At 37.8% G+C, this 14,574-nt stretch overlaps 1 protein-coding gene across 3 annotated transcripts in view; it reads right to left on the reverse strand.

Moving 5' to 3' along the window:
- Positions 1–14,574, reverse strand: part of LOC117208501 (membralin) — a 65,481-nt gene that overhangs the window by 22,720 nt on the left and 28,187 nt on the right. The gene's annotated exons all lie outside the window — the stretch shown is intronic.

Genomic DNA, 14,574 nt, shown 5'->3' on the forward strand with positions numbered 1-14,574 from the left:
AGCGAACCAGATTCCCGAGGATTTGCAGGAATTTCAGGTACACAAATGAGTGCCTATACGGCGCGTACACGCTCGCGCTAGAAACGCGATCCGACACGACGTCACGGTTTTGAAACGGGTATATGGCCATAGCTAGGTCGAGAGGAGACGGTGCCGGGACACGTAATACTACGTACACAGAATCCCAAAGGATGGATGGAAATAGACGTGATAAAAATATAAACGAGATGATGAGAGACGAATCGCGCGAGCAACACGGAACATCACGAAATTCCTCCACGGTAGATTTGCAGGCCGCTTTTCGCATCCACCGCTGCTTCCGCCTCTGCTAATGGCTTCCGTTTCGTTTCGTTTCATTCCATTCCATTCCTTCCTTCCTTCTTTTATTTATTTAACCAGTGCTGCTGTTCGCACGGTAAGATTTCGTCTTCCTCTGGAGGTATAGCAGGACGATGTTTAACAGGAAAATGTACACGTGTAGACTTTGGATTTTAAGGTGGGGTAAGGGGCTACGAGAGAAATAAGTGTGTGCAGCGGTGGAAGGAAAGCTTTCGCGTGAATTCTTTTTATTTATCTACAAGAAAATCACACGGGGAGAATATGATAAGCCCATTTCTGTTGATTTTCTAAGTTTGATATTCTTTTAAAAGAGGGTAAGTATATATTCCGATATAACAGAATCGGAGATTACTAGAAAAATTATTCGAGATAGAATTCTATGACTTTAATTTCCAAAATTGCTTTGCAACAACAGCTCCTAATTTGCCGCTTTAATTCGTTTAGACGCATTTGAACGCATTATTATTTTCATTACTTACGCATATAGAACGAATCGTATGTGGCACAGAAATAAAATTGATAAAAATATACACAAGGTGATGAGAGATGGATCACGAGCGACAACACAAACATCACGAAACTTTTGTACAGTAGGTTCCCTGCTTGTTTGCGCGCGCGTATTGTATTATCCGCTGGTTTGTTTTCTCTTTGTTTGACCACGTGCGATTTTTAATATAATGAATCCTTGCGCGAGCGGTCTGTACGAATACAAACCTATGATTTTAAACATTACACACGGACGTGTGATATCAAAAACCAGATGTAAAGGAACATGACGTTCCTCCGTAATATTATACGTTAGTTTTATAAAGCAGAGAAAGCAAGAATTGCAATCGATCTAGATATCGATTAAATTGTAATATCTTTTTCTAGGTATATAGATTTAATATCAAATATCAAAAATAACGATTAACGAGTTTTGTTCGGTAATGTTCTGACGATTTAAGTTATTTATACAGGATACTTATTTACGCACGTTGTCGTAATTTGTAAAGCCTAACGTTGTCTCATTGAAAAATGATACATTTCCCATTAACCAATCGTGGATTTTTCTGTTTAATTGCTGCGTTTAACTAGGACCAATATCTTCTCGGATTCGGTACTTTGCTATTTGCTAAACGCTCGTAATGGATAATCCTTTTTCAATCCAACTTAATACTCCATAGAATTTAATATCGATTGTCAAAAACGATAAAATCTTCTCAAACAATTCAATACGATAGTAATCTCTATTACCCAAATATTTCGCTATTCAAACATTCTATTATTTACACAGTGCGGTATATTCTTTCCATTGCTTCAATATAAAATTGATATTACGCAGGTGCTTTCGACAGAATTAACGTTGTCCTCGATCGAGCTAAAAACACGAGTACATATGTATATGCGCTCCTTTATTTTCAGCTTTATTTATCACTTTAATTACAATATTCTATCTATAACATGTATATTTAGGTACGTGATAAAGATTGATAATTTTAGTATGAATAAAAGTGCTCGAACGGCAGGCCATGGTTCCCGAGTGCAACAATATTTTTCAGAATGATTGTCTCTGTTTAAAATGAGTGTTCTAAATCTTAGGGACGATGGCATACGTCTTGTAGACGCATGAAAATGTATCTCGCGATGAACATTTATAGTCTTCTCGCGATGGGAGCGATGCCATTTTGAATTACGCATACCATGAATAAACAGGAATTTCATTTTGACGATGTCGTAAAACTTGGTCCGGGGCCGCGTGCATTTCCAAACTTCTACCGAGCCGATGCTTTTGATGACACACGAAATTAAATATGCAGGCACACTGGCAATATGTGTTTCGACGAATACTCTTTCCATTGGCGGTACTTTAAACAGACGCGATACCCGGGGGCTTGTCAAATGAGATATTTATCGGCGAACGTATATTCCACTTATTTAGGATTAATTAAACATTAAAGAGACAACCTATGCTTGCCCAAAAATCCCATGAACGTTCTCGCTCGAATCAAGCTTGATTTCCCAAATGTTCGCGTGCATAACAGAAATTTAAGAGCATCGTTCGCATTTTATTATGTGCTAACCACTTTTATTTGAACATTTCGGTGGGGCACGGTAGCCGTGATCCAGAACAAACGAGCTCATAAATCTATGGTACGGTATTTACCAGTAAACGTTATAAAATTATTTCGATAATCGTCTTAATTCCTCGCGATGATATTCGGCGTTACCGAAAACGGAAATCAAATGATCGCCGCTTTAAAAGCACTGGACAAGCGTTGTAGGCGAATGAAATATTAAAACTCCGCGAAACGGTTCATAAAATTTAGCGATATCGCTGCGGATCGATCCTCTCTCCCCGGGTCCGGTACCGGTCCAAGTTAATTTGTTACAGAATATTCCGTCCGTTTCGCCTGTTTCATTTTGTCCCGGCTCGCTCTTCGAAATGATATTTGCACTTCGCGGAGGTTGCCCCGGCGATATTAATATTTCAATATTAACGACTTTGGATTACCGCGTGTACGTTCCTCGACTGAGGAAAAAAGACACATACTCGACTTGTCTTGGGTATTTTCAGCTGCCACGGACCGTATTAAAAAGTTGCTAAAAGAGGAAGGAGTTAAGAGCGGTTAAAGATTTTCAGAAAAGTGACGAAGGGTGCTTAGAGCACAGGAGCCATCGAGGGTGCTTCACGAGTCCCGAATAGCCAGACTGCGCTAGCTGACAAGTACGTGGAACTTTTGAGAGTGATCAAATTACTGTGCTCGATATTCTTATAAACAAGAGGCGTGTCGAAAAGTAAACGAAAAGAAAAGTGAGAAAATTGGCGTAATCGAACGTAATCGAGAATATGAACAAATTTCATTTCCAATGACCATTTACTTGGTTGGTTCTGCATTTGTTGACTCTCGTTCGTAAAGTCGATTACATAGCAAATAAGCAATTGGTTATACACTGTCAAAACTAAGTCGAAAAAAGAGTAAGGGAACTGCTAATGATTAGTTCCTCGACATTATTTTACAGGCTAATGCGCATACTTTCTCGTTCTCGACCCTTATACCGAGTTAAAACACTGCGAATCTATATTCATTTCGAGGCCTTCCCTTCAGCGACGTTGCCTCGATAACGCGAAGAAAATATCGTTGTGTGCAGATTGTTATCATCCTCGTTAATTCTCATTATCCCTTAATTTTATAAGCGTATCCCAGCGGAAGGCTCGAGATCGGATATTCTTCCGTACAACTACGTTTAACACATTCGCTCCTTAAGACGACAATATTCATCTTTTCAATGTCGCCGGAATTTCGTGTTGGGATGTGAATTATAATACGCCTCGAAAAAATTCAATTTCTCCGACATAGTTATCGTGCGAAAAAACTCGCGATTTGCACCAGACGATTTTCAATTTGTTCAAAATGAAATTACAAACAAAGATGCAACTATGTATATAATCCCTCACACTTACAATCTTTCCTTTTTTGTAATACATTACGAATGCTATTTTGCGAATTACTTTATATTAAGAACCACCGTTGAAATGTATTCGAAAACCAGTTCGTTGCTTCCTCAAATTCAAAAATTTTGAAATTTTATATCAATCGATTTGATTAGGAAATTGATTGACAAATATTGTGGTAGATATCAATGTACGCTATATTAACGTTTCGTCGACAGAACTCAGAGTAACGAAGCAAGTAACATAAGATCGATTACTATTCCTCTCTTTAGACAAAGCATTTTTCTGAACATAACCAGCAGTTCCTGTTTGGTATTCCAAACCATGCTGCCGGTAGTCAAGAAAATTAATTATGTTAGCTAATTATCTTAGGGGGACTAATTTTCTATCCACTGTTTACGATTAATCATGTGTCCTGTGCGGTAAATAACGTACCTACGTTTTCGTTTCGGGAAAACAGCACTATACCCAACACCTTCTGCATAATGGTATATCCGCAGCATTGAATAATTCAAATTCCACGACAAATAAAACGTTATCGAATTGCGACTAAACTTACTAAATCTTCCACGGGTTTATAAAAAAGAATTTCCAGCTATCGTGTTCTGTTACATCGTTCATCTTCGTTCCAAGACTACACGAATCGATTTGCGTTTGGGCGATGGCAATACATATTTTTCAAATTTTAATTCGAAAGAATAAATCAAACAGAAATTAACGTTGTCGCAAAAACGTGGATCGAAGAGGACAATCAATAAAACAGATAAACAAATGACGTTTAACGCTATTTAAATTAAGCATTTTGAAGAAAAGGGAAAGGTAGAAAGAGACAAGAAAAATAATGTCAGAACGCGAACGACGAGGATTTCTGTTGGGCAAGCTGAAAATTCCTAAACAAGGGGTCCGAAGATGGTATCCTTGTTAGGAGAATTTTTCGCACGCGTCGATATCGGTTTCATATCCAGAGCTATCGATCTTCGTAGCGGGGTAAGACGTAAATCCATACGTCTAGAGGTAAAAGGAACCCCCTGTGGAGGGTGTTTCGGCACCCTGTCGCGTGGACAAAAGCGTTGACCGATCGTATATAGACGGAATGCGAAAGGGCGATCTGTGGAAAATGAAGTCAGCTCTTGGTTCCGTCAGCGTCGGAGCCAGAACACCGTCCTGGCTGGCGCCTGTCTGACGCTTCTCTGCTTCCATGCATCCCGTATCACCGTCCTATCCTAGATACCCGAGACGAACGCGACACCCTGATTAAAACGCCAACTCCGTGTGTATCGAGCTTCATCCCTTGCCATTTCCTTCCGAAGTCCACCTCTAGGAGGTAAACATCAGAGGTTGGTGGAAAGTAATTATAGGTTCTTGCGATGTTGCCCTCTTTGCTCGAATAAGAGAACGAGCAATGTTCAAAAAATTTTCACTGGGAAAGATGAAATAATGTATAAGAATTCTAGCGAATTACGTTTAAAATGTATATAGGAGTAATATTGAACATTAAACATGAAATATATCGGAGCAAATATAGAAAGAGTATATAGAAAGAAAGATTATCTTTTAGATTGTGAATATTTTTTAGATAGTTAACAGGTATAGTTAAGTGGTAAAAAACAAGAAATACCTGTCGAAATATAAAGCTTTAAATAAATAGGTGTTATCAAATATTATTCTATCGTATTTTGAAATTGTTACCTTAATCTTGTTTCTCTGAATTTCTACATATTCGTGTTGCAAAGCTTTTAAAAATATTTAAACACAATTCAATCAACAAACAGGATATTTTCCAACACGAGGAGATAAGATGAAAACATCGCGTTTAAATACATAATCCGAGTAAACGTGCGTGAGTGGTTTGAAAACAACTGCATAGCTACATACTAGTTAACACCATTCGGAATCGCACGTAATTCGCACTAGTTAAATAAGAACTATTATTTATCGATTTACGCGTTCCAACAAAATATAAAAAAGATCTCTCGATAGTCTGTTAACGCGATGGCGATACTTATTACTTCGCTCGAACCTTCGTACAATCCCAAACAAGCGAAACGCGATCTCATACCCATTGGAATTAAAAACCAGCAACCTTGTAGATCGTACAACGTTCATTAAACAGCAGACACTCGAATCTCATTTTTCATCCCTCATAAGAAATTAATCACACTCCAGCTACCTTTCGGCAAGCTCTACCGTTAAGGATTAAACTTCAATCTCTCCCTTCTTCGACCACTCTGGAACATCGACCTTATAGTCTTTTCCGCAAATGAAAGAACGGTGTTACGATCAATTTTCGGAGACTTATTTTAGCTTGACAATATTCATGATTCTGTTTGGAACAGCGTCAAGAGATCGAACTGATCGCGGAGGTTGGTAGTTAAAATGATAAGAGTTCGATGGTGGAGAGGCAAAAGGAAGGGAATTCGAGATCACCGGCCCCGCCTAACGGCGTATACACTAACGCAGCAACGCGATGTGCCGAGGGCACGCGGTATACATATAGGTGCAGGTTATGTTTGCACTGTAATTTTCCAGGCAACTCGGCTGGCGCTCCTGCCTCGACAACCAGGCCAGGGGAGAACGATAAAGAGAGAAAGGGAGAACCATCCCCCGTAGAACGAGCCATACCCCCGTGCCACTCTCTCCCCATCATACTGAAATAACACCCCAGGCTGTCCACCAGTCGCACTCGTGGTATGCGTTTATGGGGCCCGTGTTCCGTCTATAAGCTTCTGCTGGCTGTCGGTGTCCGTGGTGTGTGCTTGTTATTTATATAATTGCTCAATAGCCTCAATTACGGGCCTTATTCAATCATAATCATCCTCCGGTGTTATTTGCGGACAAGCCCAGCTGATTGTAAGCACTCGACGCGCCACTTGCGAGCCGTGGCGACACACGCGTGGCGTCGACGCCAGTAATGGCACCCACCGACACGACACCCACCGACGAGGCACCCGCGGCGACAGGATACTAGCTCCTGCGAGAGAACGATGCCTTTCGTAGGGTTAATTCGCCGCTAGCGAAATGTAAATACAGGACAAGTAGAATGAAACGGAAATGACGTGACGCGACGTACACCGTCGGAACTCCAGTGCCCGGATTGAAAATCGATTCGATTCGATTCGACTCGAGTCGACTCGACTCAATTCGATACGATCTCATTCAACTGGATTCAATACGATTCAATTCGATTCGAGTCGATTCGGCAATGCCGTTTTTTGCCGATACTTTCAAGCGTTGGGTCACCGCTTTTCCGCAAGTATACTTACGGTAGTAATCTAATATGTCAAAGTAAATTCTTTGGTAAGGCCCATACGAATTAGGTATCAATAAACTAAGCAACCAAGTTGCTCGTAAAGGTCAAATCTAAAGGTAAACTTCGCCAACTAAGAATTAACGTTTCGAACGTTGAAGAAGATTTTGGAACAATCTATTTCCATTTTATCTCGCAACAAACTATGCAAATATAGCGAAAGTATGAAGAATTTTAGCAAGCAATTCTCGTTGGCATTAAGAACGCTGTTACCCAAAGTTAGAAAGTACAATGGAATTATAGCTGCGTGAGGTCAAAATTTAGTACCATCTTGTCTCGAAATATAAATTAGAACTAAGGAAGTTGCACATATACACTGATAACTCGACGAACTATTTAGAAAATCTGAGCAGAGCAGAAATGACGCTTATATTAAGTTATTAAATTTTAACGTAGTCTTAAATATCACGATCATTATCACAACCTGCGTTGTAACTGGAAAGTTGCTCGTAAATACACAGCTACGCTAATGAATTTCCTTTTGAATTTAATATTATTCAACAAATTGCTCTGGGAACAATTTGCAAATATTCAGTAAACTACTAAAAAACACTTTTACGATTATTTTGCCATGCTTATAATACCAAATATAAATTAGATGCGAAATATCTTACAAAATTTTGTTTTCTACTTCAAAACGCAAACGAACTTCAACAAACATTTCGCATAAAATATACAATAATGGAAAGATCATAGACAAACTATCAAGTATGTACATTGGCTCGATACCTCTTTAAACGAAATCAAAATTTTATCTATGTATCATGTAAAATAAACTAAATCATCGGAATAATTTTCATCATGCAACTTCGTTTAAGTAAAATTACATAAACAACAATTGTATTTCTTTAAAATTACACAAGACGGGAAAATACTTGAATTTAAAATAACCTCATACGCATAAAAATTTAATGATCTAAAATCATTAAACCAATTTACATACTACATACCTAATAAATTTTTGGTCCAATTTTAAACTTCCTACGATGTTAATCGCTCTGCTAAATACAATCGTTAATCCTCAAGCGTCACCAGAGTAGTCAATGACGAGCGAAAGTATTAAATTATTACATTAGATCATTATTCGAGCTAATGTAGCTATTTACACGAATTCAGCTTGAAAAGAAGAGACACCCGTGCCTGTATGTGCACACAAGGTCGGATAAGTCAGCCAAGCAGAATGCTGAAGGAAAAGACAGCCCTTCTAGGCTCAAATGGGACTGAACGTGCGTTATCTACGAACCGCTGAGAATCCAGACCCACGTTACGGATTGAAAGTAAAGTGCACACCCCTGGCGACGACCTAACACCATCGCGTATCGTGAAACTAAGACTTCCAGGTCGCGTTCTCTCTCTCTCTCTCTCTCATCTTTCTTTCCCTAACTATTCCGTCGTTGTTCATATCAACTGGAAGCAAATACATTCGAACAGCATGAAAAGAACGATATATGTAAGTAAAAAAGAGAAAAACAAATCTTGATTCCACTTCGGAATACGGTGATAGTAATTTAATTCAATGGAAATGGACGAGGCATTTTCTTCTCTTTTTCTAAAGCAATTTAAATGTCGCCCACAAACTATGTATCTAGATGAAATTACTCTCATTTATTTAAAATGATATTTTATGATTATATTTATTTAAAATGATATTTTAGAATAGTATATATTCAAACAAAAGTTTACGAAGAAAATGATACAAAAATTGCAATGAAACTAAAATATGGTACAATTTTGGTAATTCCCCTAAATGGGGAAAACACAAATATTTGTGTACATCAAACCCCTATGGATCATAATATTTGAATACTATTGGCAATGACAATTCACTCGGTAATCCGAGAGCATCCACGCCCTCGCATCAATCATACTCGTCGCCCACTAGCTCATCCTAATTCTTTGTAATGGATCTCGCGTAATTCTCATTTTGAAACGTACGTACGTGCTACACACGGGGTGGATTATCTGGGTTATCGAGTTTTAAACATCCAATAAAAATACATATTTTCAGTTTCGCGACTTCAAACTTTATCAAATGGCACCGCTCCAACGTTCTTATATATAGACGTAATTTAATATTCACGAAGAAACGTAAAATCACATCGTAATAATTTTTTCACTACCCGGTTTTCATAACCGTGAAAAAGAAGCGTAAAAAAGCTGCTCGCGTGTGAAAACAAGCGAGAAAAATAATTAAGAGATTCACGGCGGCGGAAGATAATATGGGCAGAGGAGGAGAGAGCATAGAATACACTAAAACCGCCGGAAAGAATAAAATGTTCCGGCCGAGTTAAATTAAAAATACGTTTCGTCGTTAATTATGCACGATTTATACTCGACCCCTCTCTGAAATTATTTGCTCGACCATTACACGGAAACTATATTAATTTGCGCTTTGCATGAAAAACATGTACGCTAGACATGCGATGAAACGCGCACGAAGGGAAATTACAAAATAATCATTAACGAATTGCGATATTAATTTCGATTGCTTTTCGAGGCAACAAATATTTGTGCGAAAGTGAAACGTGCTTGCTTTCCTGTTCATCCTGACAGAATTATCATAAATTGAACATAACCAGGATTTTCTAGCATTTTGCGTCGTGTAACATAAAAAAATTAAAATATTTCCATTTTTCTTTTCGATATATCATCTTTGTTCCGACTTGAAAAATTTTCCAATACGTTTAAAATTAGCAGATTTTCTCTGTTACTTTTATGTTTCAACACAACGACCGATTTTCTTTTTACATTGACGATCACGGGGTTCGAACATTGTTGTTCGTCAATTATTAGAGATTTAAATCTGTTAAACGGACCACTTCTTTCATCTCGATTTCAGAAGTCAAACACCAAATCCGTATTATCGGACACCACGCACCCTGAAACGCTTCAACAAAGCACTTTTCTAATTGTTTTCGACAACATACAACGTGCATGCTGGCTAGACTACGAACAGTGACCCTTTCCCTTGAACAAATGAATGAAACTCTTACTACCGGGGTTGAGGTTTTAACAGGCCGAGCCTGTGAAACCAATTGCTCGATTGCATTTATCCTCCAGTCTTTAAAACAAGCTCATCGCAGATTGGTTCTTATGACAATCAGTAAATGTATGTCGTATTCAAACGTTGTGAACGGTTCGATAACGATAGATATCGTTCATAAGCATCTGTCTACGTATTGCCACAAAGAAGTGTAATAATTTTAAATATCATTACTATATGATACAATTAACTACGTTCATGCTATGGGAATGAAAGCAAGCTCACAATCTTTATCGTCCAAACAATCTGTATAAAGTCATTTCGCATATTCGGATTTCTAAAGGGTTAATAAAAAATTACTCGTTCTATTTTTACGATACAACCAAAGGATTCTTTACTTGTAGAAATTGGGAAAAAAAAATATTGTTCGTAAGTATTTAGGTGTCTACGTATGTGGTATGTAAAAAGAGCAAGAAACACGTGAAAATACCCAATTCCACGAGCAACAGATATCAAGTATGGCAATCACTGAACTTTCAGCAGCTTTTGCCTTCCGGCAATGTCTATTCTTTCGTATCGCTAGCGATTTCCAGCGTGTGAACGAACGAAACGTTACTGTACTGCACAGCATTGATTTCACTTCCAGAGTTTCATTCTGATCCGTAGTAAAAGTATACGCAAGAGAGTCGGACAAATTTGCAAGAAAATTTTTTATGCATCGCGTAGCCCAAAAGATATTCAAAACAAATCGAAGATCCATATCATGATGTTCATGTATACGAGACTTCGCTAATTTAAAAACAAAATGAGAAATTGTTTGTACGATGCGATTCTTTTCCTTTCACAGCAGTAAAAACAAATAAAAAAAAGTTTATAGTTAAAGAGTTAATCATTTTTGTGTACTGACGAATCTTTTAACCTGTAAAATAACTTTTAACTTTAAAATTTTAACAAATCAAACTATCGTAGATCTTTGCATTAATCATGTTCTTCGTTTCGATCCATGTTGCCACCGATAAAGGCTTTGGATTACGAATGATGGGAGAATAGAGACGGGAACCGAACACGAAGTATCGGATAAACCACGTGTAAGCGGAAGTCGAGTTTCTAATTAAAAGCGGATGACCCGTAGAAACAGTCGGTCGAGGGTGTTCGGTGTTACATAGTTGCATACCTATCGTAACCCAAAGTCAGGCAACCAGAACTCTAAGAACTGAAGATCGTAGAGCAGTAAATTGAACCACGCTTACATCTGGTCGATAGAAATGACTTCGGATAGAAAACGCTTTGCGGTTAATCGGATCAGCCCACGGTTACTTTCATCACCATTTTCGAACAATATACTTGTTATTACGACATACTTGCTATCGTCATATATAATTTTCACAGGTGTAGAAATTATTCGTTCAACGTATGAAACACGCCATTTTATTAAAAATTTAGTATAAATTAAATGATCAAACCGTCACTTATTTACGTACTTATTTATATGTACTTTAATTACTAATAAAAGAATGCATTAGATTAACACGAACTTTATATTTATCTAAATTCTAAAAGGAAGGAATCTTGAGACAGCGCTCATTCGCCTTTAAAAAGCCAATTTTTCTAAAAGGGGCCATCACCGTTCATTAAATCTATTTGGTTTACGTGACAAAAACCGATCCGAGTTGAAGCTCGAGCGAAATAGCTCTGGCACGGAAAAGAGATCGAACCAAGTACTTTTCCTTCGTTTTGAGAAAACTAACTTGCACGGATAAAAAGAAGCCGATTACCCTGTTCGTCGAACGAATCTTGTTTATGCAATTAAAGTCGATCTAGAGTAAATCTCGCAGCCAACGACGTAGACTGAACACAATGCAACACATAATTCTGGTACTTGGAAGCGGTACTACAGGAGTATTACCACCGTCAGATCTGCTTAATTGTTGTCTAACACCGGTTGTTCTAATGCTGCGTGTCTAACCTCGAACCTACCTAAAGGAAACCTAACTGTCCTTACGACCATGTTTCGCCAGAGAGTAAAGCCGTTTAGATCTATGCCCTTTCCACGCTTGTTACCAACTAAATCAACGCCGAGGTTAAACTAAGCTGATCGGAAAATATATTCCAAAAATTAAGATGCAGCGAATAAAAGAATGTCTCCTTTATGTTTCGTTCTGAATAACATATTAATCCAGATATATCTGAATTTTCTTCTTACTGATATTTTTGAAACAATGTACATATAATTTTCTCTTTATTCGAAATCTAAATCCAACGCATTAAGTAATTCGTACAATGCTACACAAATGTCAAAATATAATAAAACCTTGCAACGATCCTTTCCGAAGAATGATAGACATGGGTTAATCGAATGTCTGCTTAATTTTTGCCCCTTTGGAATTGACTGCTTTATTCATTAAACACAATTTACTTGCATAAAAATGCAAATACTAATTTCAACTGCCAACCGAATAATCAATGCACTACACAATTGTATTATAAATAAAATTTAATCCTTTCAGAGCTAAATTTCTTTGGTCTGTGAAAAAACTGTTCTTCAACAAATTTATTAATTACTCATATAACATTTTCCTCGATATATTTCCTAATTTCAACAATTTTATAGAATTTTATTCTGGAATTTATCATTCTCAATTGCTCCCTGTTTGATCGGAACTTCCTTGTTCCAACCAACTTGATTTCTCAAACTTCCACGATCATTTAAAATGTTCCGCTTTAAACATGTCATCTCCTACCCGCGAGCAATTTCGGTGACCGTTTACTTGCGCGTCACCAATCTGTTCAAACATCCCAAGCAACCGGCGACAATTTTGTTTAATCGCCGTCTAATGTCCCTAATGTTCCGTCCTATACCTTTGTCAGTCTAAGGAAATTACATCGTGCTTCTCTCTCTCTCTCTCTCTCTCTCTCTCTCTCTTTCTCTCTCTCTCTCTCTCTCTCTCTCTCTCTCTCTCTCTCTTACCGCTGGTAAGGCACATCGAGCGTAAAACTCGATACCTCTTACGCGAGGGATTTCATCCTGATCCGGCTTTGACATCCGCACACAACCACCGACGGAACGGCGAATGGTCGAACGCGACAATTTGCCAAATCTAGGTTGATCGAAAGTATTTATGGCAATGGAGTGACAATCAAACCAATGCGAAAGACAAATCGAGTTTAATAACCACGTGGACCACGTAGCAGGAATGAGCAAACGACCTACGACCTGCATGAACATACGGATGATACACTTCGTAGGCTGCCATAGACCGCACTGTTTAATCAGGATTTCTCTGCACATACCGCGCTCGAGATCTACGCATTCCATGCTAATCAATAAACAGCAATAATTACCGAAGGTATACGCAATCGTCCTCAATTATACAGAAATCTGGTAACATATGCGAATACCGGCCTAATTGTTTCATTAAGAAATATAGATCGGTATTTCTCAGAATGTCAGAAAGATATTTAAATCCTCTGTGACTACGTGAAATTTTGATTTGTTTATATGTAGAAAGGTTTTAATTGATTCCTTCTACATACAAACTAAGGAGTAGCAATTACTATAATTATTGCCATTATTAATCGATATAATCGAATTGATCAGTTTTCATCGATCAATTGATGATTTTGAGATTAGGGCATCAAAAAAATAAGAAAATAATTTTTAATAAGTCGAAGGAAGAATTCAGTTGAAACGTAATTTAATAAAGTATCCATATGTCCTGGCAAGGCTTTGTTCAACTTTCCTCGGTACGTAGTTTCAAGCATACAAAAGCATCAACGGCTCGTTCTTTTTTAATTCGCAAACGCGTTGTATATTAAACTCCTGTTGGTCCTCTCGTAAAGTTACTGTGACAAGGCAGGCAAGGCGTTTTATCGTCATCCAACAAAGGCTACTCTGAGACAGAGTAGATACTTTGATCGTTTCAGTTTTAGCCGGAGGTGCACGGGCCAGGATAAAGAGAAAAGGCGAGGTCTGCCGATATGCCCAGAACTACGACTGACTCGCTACTTAATACAGCTTAATCCTTTTTAATTAAATGCTCCTTCGATCATCTCTGTCCCAATCTAAAAAGGACGGGATGTATAACGACCCCTGAGACTTCTACGAATGAACTCGTTATAACCGTGCTCTCCATGACGAGTAAGACGAATAATATTTGAACAGGAATTTCCTATGTTTTCTTGATAATCCTAGCAAAAATAAAATTGTAGGATGTTGGTCGCAAAACAACGCTATTAACAATTTATCCGAATAGTCTGATTTATGAGTTTAGTCGTATTTTTATTAGAATTACCTCAGCAATCTATTGATATTATTTTCATAAAAATAGGATAAAAATTACCGTAAGAATTTATTCTATTAATCATGACTGTTTTTAATATTGGTTTTCCAATTTTTACCAAATTACACAGATATAATTCAATAATTTTGCGTTAATCAAGTCCCTAGCGTACTGGATTATTGGCAATTCTACTGCATGTATCTTTCTATACTTAAAAGATATAACTAAA

The sequence above is a fragment of the Bombus bifarius genome, unplaced genomic scaffold (assembly GCF_011952205.1).
Source record: "Bombus bifarius isolate JDL3187 unplaced genomic scaffold, Bbif_JDL3187 scf7180000008138, whole genome shotgun sequence".
Lineage (NCBI taxonomy): Eukaryota > Metazoa > Arthropoda > Insecta > Hymenoptera > Apidae > Bombus > Bombus bifarius.